This window comes from Marmota marmota, unplaced genomic scaffold (assembly GCF_001458135.2).
Source record: "Marmota marmota marmota unplaced genomic scaffold, marMar, whole genome shotgun sequence".
Classification (NCBI taxonomy): Eukaryota; Metazoa; Chordata; class Mammalia; order Rodentia; family Sciuridae; genus Marmota; species Marmota marmota.
In genome coordinates, this window is record NW_026000005.1 from 52,708,736 (window position 1) to 52,717,943 (window position 9,208).

Here is a 9,208-nt window from a genome sequence, read left to right on the forward strand (position 1 = left end):
GGGCTGGCCTGAGGGTGACAGGATGAAGGGGGCGAGTGGGGGACAGGGGCTGACCTGAGGGTGACAGGGTGTGGAGCAGGGTTGCCACGTCCCACGCCGGGCACTGAGTGGCCTCCCCTGTTCTCTAGCGTGGGAGCAGGAGGCTCTCCCAGGGCAGGCAGGTCAGGGCTGTGCAGGTGGAGGCCGGGACGGTGCGGGTGGGTCTCTGTGCAGAGGGAGCGTGTGGAGCACGGCAGGGGCAGGGCATGGGGTGGGGCATGGTGCCATCGGGCCAGGGGCTGGTGGTCACTTCACTGAGAGGGAGAGACCCTGTGGCACCTACCTTGGAGAGCAGCAGGAGTCTCTGTGGCCGTCCTCCAGCGGCACAGCCGTAAGGTGACTTCTCCCTGCCCACTGACTCCCTGACTGGCTGGCCAGGCCTGAGAGCAGCTGGCCCTACTCTGAGCGACGGCTGCTTAAGGAGGCATTGGGGAGGAAGGCTGTTGGCTTCCTTCCCTCATGCACAGATGTGGGGACTCCAGGGTCCAATTACCCCGCCATGAGGGTAACTGCCCCACACCGCCAATTATCAGGAATCCCACGTGCTAGACGGCATCTGGCTGAGGGGCAGCCCCGCGTGGCCTGGTAAGATGCAGCCAGCTAGCTTCAGCGCTGACCACCCAGCACCCTGTCCAGGTGCATGGGCCTTTGGCCAAGCCTCCTTCCCTGCCACACTTTCTCTGGCCACACTGCCCCGTCCTGACCATACTTCTTCTGGCTTCTCCCTCAGGTCCAGGGGAGGGGGACGCCCCAGCCTAGAGACAGACCACTTCTGCAGGCACCTTCTCTCCAACAGACCTGTCTTGCAGACATTCTGTAAAATGGTTTTCCGGTGGCAGAAGAAATGGGAGGTGCACTTTTTGGAGAACCACTGAGCCCAGATGGGAGTGGGGACACAGAGGGGGAGGGCTGTCATTCTCATAGGTGATGCTCTGACTTGCCAGTGTCTCCCCACTCCTGCAAGGCCAAGGCCAATGGGCAGAGCAAGGGACTGCCCAGCTGAGACCAGCAGGTGACAGAACCACACACCTGGAGAGATGCAGATCACGGGTGGCCACCAGGGGGTGCAAGTCAAGCCACGAAGAGCCGCCCCACACCCATCAGAACACCCGGCAGCTCCGGGCAGCTCCCAATGCTGGCCAGGATGTGTGGCCATGGGCGCTCTCCCACACTGCTGGTGTGGACACAGTGGCCATTCACTCAGAAAAGCAGCTCAGTGTTTCTTATAAACTTGTAAAGTTAAATGTACAGCAGCTGTTCCTCCACTCCCAAGGCTGTTACTCCACTCCTCATCCTTCAACGACAAGCAGAGCAGCAAATCTCGGCTCACCTCTGGATGGAATCCTATTCAGCAGCACAGACGAACACAGCACGGATTCACGGCAGTGGGGAGGGACTTCACCCTTTCCGTGCTTGTCCACTGGGGTATCTTCTTGGGTTTTCGGTGTGTGAGTTTCTCCAGATGCTAATCAAATTGGGCACCTGTTCGCATCCCAGCTGACCGTCCCTGTGATGTGCCCGCTCAGATCTTTGCTTGTTCTTGGAAGGTTCCCTGCATCTCTTGTTGGTCTGCAGGAGTTCCTAGTTTATGCCATCGAACGTGTTGCTGGAGGTCTGCTGTCTTCCAGGTGGGTTCTCCCACTCCACGTCTGTCTCTTCACCTCACTGACCACTTCTGAGGAGCAGAAGGCACCAGATCTGGGGCACTGAGGCCTGCAGTTCAGGGCCAGGCACCTGTCCCCAGCTCCCAGGGAGAGCATCAGTCCACCTAAGCTAACCATAGCTCTGACATCCATTTGCCCTCTGAGTCACAGGACCCAGAGTTAAGGAAATCAACTCATGGAGTTGCCCTGGGAGAAGTTAGTGGCCTCTGGTAGCCATGCCTGATCTGCAGCAGGAGGACATTCTTCCTCGGGATGAAGACACCCTCTCCATAACTGTCTGGTTGGTTAGTTTTCTTCCTTGAGGTCAGCACTTGCTAGCATCTGCTTGCCCAGGGGTCCTGACAATGTCTCCTGTTTTGCTCTTGAAGCCGTCTGGGTCTCCCTCATTGTGTGACCCATAGATAGCCTCCTCCTCCTCCTCTGCATTGGTTGAGCTTTAGCCCTTGAAGGGGATGAAAGTGCCACCACTGCGCTGGCCCACAGGGCAGGGGCATCCTCAGCTGAGCCTGTGCCTCCCCAGGCCCACTCCCGTGCCCACCAGGAGGGTGGCAGGCATGAAGCCAGCTGGCTGTCACACCATGGGGCAGCCCAGCGGCTCCCGGGCATTCCAGTGTTTCCAGAGTGTAGGCACAGCCCACCCAGCACCCAGCACCCCAGCATGGAGGTGGTACAGTCGTGGAAGCTGTGGACTGTCCCTGCTTCCCACCCTGCAGCTGTGGCTCTCATCCAGGACCCTGGCAGCAGACAGGGGTGGGAAGCTGTGGAGATAAAGGGTGGAGCTGTCACAGTCCCAGCATTATCCCCTTCTCCAGACCCCAGAAGAGGAGGAATCCATCTACGGGACCCCCTCTCGCCCTGTAAGCTGGGAGCACTCACTCAGCCAGGCCCCGGGCCTTTGCCCCACCATGGCCACCAGCGCCTCCTCTGCCAGGCCTCCTCTGCCGCGCTGCTGCTCCTGTGGCCGCACACGGAGAAAAAGAAAGCGTGCTCCTTGGCTGGGAGAAGGCCACTCCTTGGTGCAGATGGAAGGACAGCTGCATCCCAGCCCACTGGCCACAAGGGGCGCACCCCCACCAGGACCGCGAGGCAGAGCACGCACCTGTCCTGGAGTGACTGGCCGTGGCCCACAGGCCTCTGCGCTGCTCTGGCAGGACCTTCCTCGGGGGCTCCTGCTGCCCTTCTCACCATGTCTCTGATGCAGAAACCCGAGGAACACGTCCAGGCCCTTCCCCTACCCTGCTGTGGTGCCCACACCTCCTCGCCCGCCGACCCTGGTGAGCCCCTCAAGTGAGTGCCCCAAACACCCCTCCATGGTTCCAACCGCCTTCCAGTCCTGGAGGGGGCTCTTCTGCTGGACACCAGTACATCCTGCCGGCAGGGCCAGCAGGCTCCCAGGTGACCTCTCCATCCAGGTGCAGTGGCCAAGGCAGGATGCCTGTGTCTGGGTCACTGATAAGGAAAAGAGGCTACTGCAGGTCAAGATCAGTCAGTGACTTCCGGCAAGGGACTCTGTCCTAAGGTGGCCAGGGCCTCACATAGCAGGAGTGAAGGGGGACCGGCTATGGAGGAGGGGGTGGGGAGCTCTGGCAGTGACCAGGCCCTCCCTCACTCCCTCACTCCCACCCCAGGGCACTGACAGCTCTGAGAGCTCTGCCCACCGCCTAACCACTCACCCTAAGGTCATGCCCTCTAAGGCCACTCTCTGCCACACTGAGGACAGCCCGGACAGGAGTTTTGGAGGGACAAAGCCCCACGTGTGAACCACAGCAGGCCCATGGCCAGCCTGTTAACAGTCTGCTCCCACTGCCCCTGCCCCTGAACCCACCCTCTCTGAAACCTCCTGCGGCGGCTTTTCCCCATGGACCTCCTCACACTGAGGACTCGCCTGTAGCTCCAGAGGAAACGAGGACTGCCCCTCCCGATTGACAGCCCGCTGACTCTTCGTGGGTTTTTCCGCCTGTCCTCGAGCCTCTTCTTCTTTTATAAAAGCTTCAGCACCCAGCCCTGGAAGGAGACGGGTCGGGAGGCTGTCCTCCGCCTTCCTTGCACCTTCCCTTGCCAACCTTCCCCGAGGCCATGTGGTGGGGTCGTGTTGTGCGGTGCTGGGGATTGGACCCAGGGGCGCTCTACACTGAGCCACATCCTCAGCCCTTTTTTATATTTTTCTTTTGAGCTGAGGTCTCCCTGAGTCGCCCAGGCTGGCCTTGAACCTTCGAGCCTCCGGCCTCAGCCTCCGGAGTCGCAGGGATTGCACAGGCGCGCCCACCGCGTGCAGCTCTGTCTCTGAGTTTTAGCGGAGCCCGCAGCAGTCAGGACGGTCCCTCGCGGCCCACGTCCCACAGCCAGGCTCGGCCGCAGGGCCAGGGCGCACCCACGGCCCCATGCCCCTTTCCTCCACCACCCAGCCCACGGAGCGGAGCTTTCCGGCCTCCTCCATCAGAATCCTCCGTCAGTAGCAGACAGGGCGTGGCCTTCCAGGCAGGTGCTGTCCGTCAACTAGGAACTGCCGTCCCTGATCCAGGCGGCCCGTGGAGGGCCACTGCCCGCGTGGGGAGGGGCCGGGGCTCCTTAGGCGGTTCCCCTGGGCTCGCCCGCAGCATGGCCCTGCGTGGCCGTTTCCTTTGCTCGAGCACTCCTCGGAGCACTGACCTGAGAGTTTGACGTTACCCAAGACACTCTGGGTACTTCAGGTTTCGAGATCCTTCATGGCCTTGGTCGCTGGGCAGCTCCAGCTAGTGCCAAGGGCAGCTTTCTGGAATGGCGCGCCCCGGGCCACTCGACTGCACATTTTCTGGTCCCAGTTCGCCGTGTCTGCCGCTGGGTGGCGCCGGGGGGCTGTAGCCAGGCGCTCGGGTCCGCAGGAGCCGGAGCTGCAGGTTCTGCAGGAATCTCCGTGCGCCGCGGGCGCCAGGGCGTGGACGAGGCGCCTGCTCGGGTTCAGGCTCCATTCGCGGCCTTCCCTCAGGTAGGTGGTGGTCGGCCGTCGATAGTGCCGTGTGTGCAACGTGCAGCGTCCAAACAGCCCCGGTCCTGCGCTGTGCGCCCTCCTGAGTCTCGGGGTAGGCGAGGACAGCAGTGTAGACTTCGTTGCCTGTGGGATGTCAAGGGGGACTTCTGCTCGTGCTAGTCCTAAGAACCGCACCCCGTGGGTGGGCCCTTCGTCTTCTCGGTCTGGCCTTCAGCAGCGCTGCTATTAGAAGTGTCCATTCAGTGTTTGGTCACCCTTTGAACCAGGTAGTGACAGTAAGCTGGTGAATGCAAACAGCCCCGTGGAGCCCAGTGTGGCCCTCCAACCGCCAGGACCTTCGCAGAAGGCTCCTCTGAGACTCAGGATCTCAGGGCGGTTGCTGGGCATGCTGTCCTCGGCGCCGCTGAACCCCTAGTGTGAACTACTGGGGGGCCCGGCGTGGGCGCTTTCTTCACCCTCGGGAGCCCAGCTCGGCCTGCAGGACCCTCGCGCCGTCTTCACGGGCCACACAGGCTCCTGCACAGAGAATCCGCCGACAGCCCTGCGGCTTCGGATTGTGTCTGATCGTGTTGATCGGAAGCCCCGCTCCCCTCTCCCCTTTGTGTTACACACGGTTTCAGACAAGAGCTGCCGGCGCCCTGGCTCCCGCGGGACCCCACGAAAACGCTCAGTTAATGGCACTGAAGTGGGCTTGCAGGCCTTTGGCTGGGCAAACTTGGCAGGCAGTTCCCTGGTGGGACTGTCTCCCAGCACTGCCCAGGGCCAGCAAGGACCGCACTCACCCCCCAGGGCTTCCCCTGCCCTGGCCAGTCCTGCAGCTCCCAGGGCAGACCTTGGGGCTGCCTCTCACTAGCTTCATTCCTTGTGTCATCCTTACTGTTAGGGTGGACTTGAAACTTCTTCTTTCCTCTTTTTATTGCCAGAATACAGGGAAGTGTTCCTTTTTGGATGATATTGTGGCCTTCCTAAACTCACTTACTACATTAAGAAGTCAGGTTATAGGTGGCTGAGTGTGTCACAAGTAGGAAATCGTGTCACCTGTGAACATACACTTTGATTCCTTTTGCCCAATCTCCACGTCTTTTACTTCTTTTCCTGGCCTCATTAAGATTGCTGGAAACTTGGGCACAATGTTAAATAAAGTAATAGGAGCAGATATCTTTGTCTGATTTCTCACATTAGAGGGAATATTGTTTCTCACAGTCGTGTGTGAAATCGACTGTATGTTTTTGTAGACTCCCTCTCATGGCTTGATAAAGTGTTTTTCGATTTTTCTATTCATGTTTCCCGAGATGTTTACTTTGAATGGGCATTGAGTTTTTCCAAAGTTTCTTCCCCTGAATTTATTAGATGATCATTTTGTTAGAGTGGTGAATTACAGTGACTAGTTTCTGAATGTACTCCAAAATTGAGTTCATGAAGTAAACTCTGCTTGGCCCAGATATCATTTCATGTTGCTAGTTTAATTGCTAATGTGTTTAGAAGCTTGGCGCCTGTGTTGAGGAGGTGTTGGTCTGTGGTCTTCCCATGTCTCTCAGTTGAAGAGCAGGGTCTCAAAGCTTCCACCATAAATTGGAAAATAGCCCTTTCCTCTCTCCTGGAAAAGTCTCTCTGAGAATGGGATTGTTTTTCTTTACTTTTTAAATAATAATTTCGCTCCACCAAACTCATTTTGATCTTCTTGCCATCTAGAATCCTAAGTCAGTAGACTGGGTCGTTTGAGCCAGTAGGTTGGTAGGAATTTGTCACAGCAACAGTAGAAATGAAACCAGTTTCAGGGGTTAGTCTAGAAACTGACGCGCACACCTGCAACACACCCCAGTCTGTCTGTAGTTAGGACTGTACTGTAAGGCCTACGGTTTTCTATGTAGAAGTGTTTTGTTTGCAGATCCCATTTGTTTAATAGATATATCGCTTTAGGTTTTCCATTATGCTTTGTCTCAGTTTTTTTTTTTTCTTTCCTTTTCTTTTTGGTACTGGGGATTGAACCCAGAGGCACTGGGCCACATCCCCAGAACTTTTTATTTTTTATTTTGAGACAGAGTCTCACTAAGTTGCTAAGGCAGCCTCCCGAGTTGCTGGGATCACAGGCCTGTACCACCACACCCAGCTGTCTCATTTTGATAAGCTCAAGTGTTTAGGCTTGCATCTGAGTTGTTGAATTCATCAGCATACTAATAAAACCCTGGTCCCTCCAAGATCAGCTGTCTCTGACACAGAGGCCTTTTAATTGCCCATGTTTCATCACTACTGTGATCAAAGAAACGCACGCCACAGTCGGTGCCAAATCTGGACGTGCGCCTGCAGAGGAGAGCAGAGCCTCTGGGCTGTGAGCTGGAGGCCGAAGGAAGAGCCCTCAGAGAGGCAGGTCAGGGCGTGGACCTCACTCTGACGGGAGTAACAGCTACTTCTGGGAAAGGACCGCTTCTGTGGTGGCTCGAGGAAGCCTCTGGACAGGATTCCCCTGTCACTCAGACACTGGAGAGAAGGCCCGCAGAGTGGGAGTCGGCTGGCCTCGCACTGGGAGCAGGCCGGACGTCTGGCTCTCCACACCCTGTCTGCCCCTCTCTGTGGGCCTTTTGTCCAGAAGGTCTCTCTCCACACAGCAAAGCGTGGCCAGCAGTTCACACCGTCCATATCTCCCGCCTCAGCTCCCTCAGGGCGGTGCTGAGTTCCTCACCTAGTTAAAGCTTTGAAAAGTTGTGGAGAGGGCCTCTGTCCCTCTTTCCATTAGGTCCTTTCTTGTGACAAAAAGGGTTCTGAGTGTGAGAGGGGCAGCAGCACCCACCCGGACCACGTGGGCTGTGGGAGGGCGTCTTCCCAGGGTGAGGCTCCCGGCTGGCCAGGGCCCCTCAGGAAGTCTGGGGCGGTCTGCTTTCTGCTGACCTCACTTCCTGCTAACTCGACGGACAATCTGTGCTCACCTCAAGGGTTCCTCGGAGCCTGGGTGAGTTCCTGGTGCGCAGAGGAGGGCAGTAGGGAGGCTTCTCTGACGGTGCCGGTGCAGCGCTAGTTCTGCCCCTGGGCTCTGGGCTGGCTGCTGTCTCGAGTCTGAGAGCTACTAGAGGCTCCCCGAGAGCCGCAGTCAAGGATTCGGGGAAAGCTACGTCACTGGCTTCCCGCCCCCTGCTCCCTGGGAGAGGGCCGTGCTGACCTAACACTGTCCAGCCTTTACTATGGACGTCATTAGGAGAGAAAAGGGCTTGCGCCCGTCCACCGGAGTCAGGAAACCACGGAGGAAACCAGGAGGCTCTGATTCCTGGGCCGGCAGCACAGCGAAGCCGGGCCAGCAGCACTTGACAACAACCTGCCCATTTGGAGCAGCTGGGGACCGCGAGACCAGAGTCTGCGCTGCAGAAACCAAGGCAGCCCTGTCCTTTGTGAAGAGTGCCACCACAGGCACCTTGTCACCTCCGAAGATGAAGCTTCCCGGAGAAGCTCAGGACCCCGGTGCAGCGGGGTCTAGAGGTGGGGTTCTTAGGTAGAGATCAGGGCTTGGTCCACTAATCCAACAAATGCATTAATCCCCAGAGAGCTGAATGGACAGCTGCCTGGTGACTAGTTGGGGTGTGGCTGGGGAAGAGGGCTGACCTTGAACTTTGGCCTGGGCCCCTTCCTCTGCCTCCTGGCTGCCTTGAAGGAGCCGCTGCTTTCCTCCTCCGCACCCTTCCGCCTCGGTGCTCTGCCTCACCTGGGCCAGACCTTTGGAGTCGCAGACCATGACTGAACCTCTGGGACCTGAGCCTCCCCTGCCCTGAGGCGTTCTTGCAGGTCTGGCCCCGGGAGGAGAGCTGAGTCGGCAGGATGTAAGGGCGACTGTCTGTTAAGGCCCAGAGGAGAGCTGAGTCGGCACAGCCGGATGTAAGGGCGACTGTCTGTTAAGGCCCGTTGGTCTCTGTGCTCTACCGTCCTTGGCTGGGTTTCTCGGTTCCTTCCCTCCTTCATAGGAATTGTGCGCGACGTTTCCCGCTTTGTGCCCCATGTGGAGGTGTTGGTGTCCCTCTCGGGGTACACAGACACTCCCCTCAGTCATGTGCATGGGCATCCTCATCCCTGGGATCTGCCAGGGCCAGAGTGAGGCCAGATGCCCAGGAACATGGGAGCTTCTGGACCCAGGAAAAGACAGGGGACAGACGCCCACAAGACCCTCCAGCCCCTCCACACTTCTGTGTTGGCTCCTCCAAACCCATTTTGATCTTCTTGCCATCTAGAATTGTAAGTCAGTAGACTGTGTCGTTTGAGCCACTAGGTCGGTGGGAGTTTGTCACAGCAACAGAAGGAAATGAAACCAGTTTCAGGGGTTAGTCTAGAAACTGACGCGCACACCTGCAACACACCCCAGTCTGTCTGTAGTTAGGACCCGACTGTAAGAGGGTCGGTCCATTTTAGAATGTTGCCTTGGGATTTCACTTCCTCCCCTCCCAAGCTTTTGCTCTGGTGATGTTTTCTAGAACGCTCTTTATATTTGCTGTATGCTCTCTCTTCCCCTCAGGTCCTCTTTGCTCACTCATAGAAGACCAGCTTCTCTCTTTCTGCG

At 57.8% G+C, this 9,208-nt stretch overlaps 1 long non-coding RNA gene across 1 annotated transcript in view; it reads right to left on the reverse strand.

The window, feature by feature from the left end:
- Positions 1-1,313, reverse strand: part of LOC125618319 — a 3,322-nt gene extending 2,009 nt beyond the window's left edge. The window contains exon 1 of the long non-coding RNA XR_007349594.1: positions 323-1,313. This is a non-coding gene — a long non-coding RNA (uncharacterized LOC125618319). The remainder of the gene's footprint in view (positions 1-322) is intronic.
- Between the last annotated feature and the right edge of the window lie 7,895 nt (positions 1,314-9,208).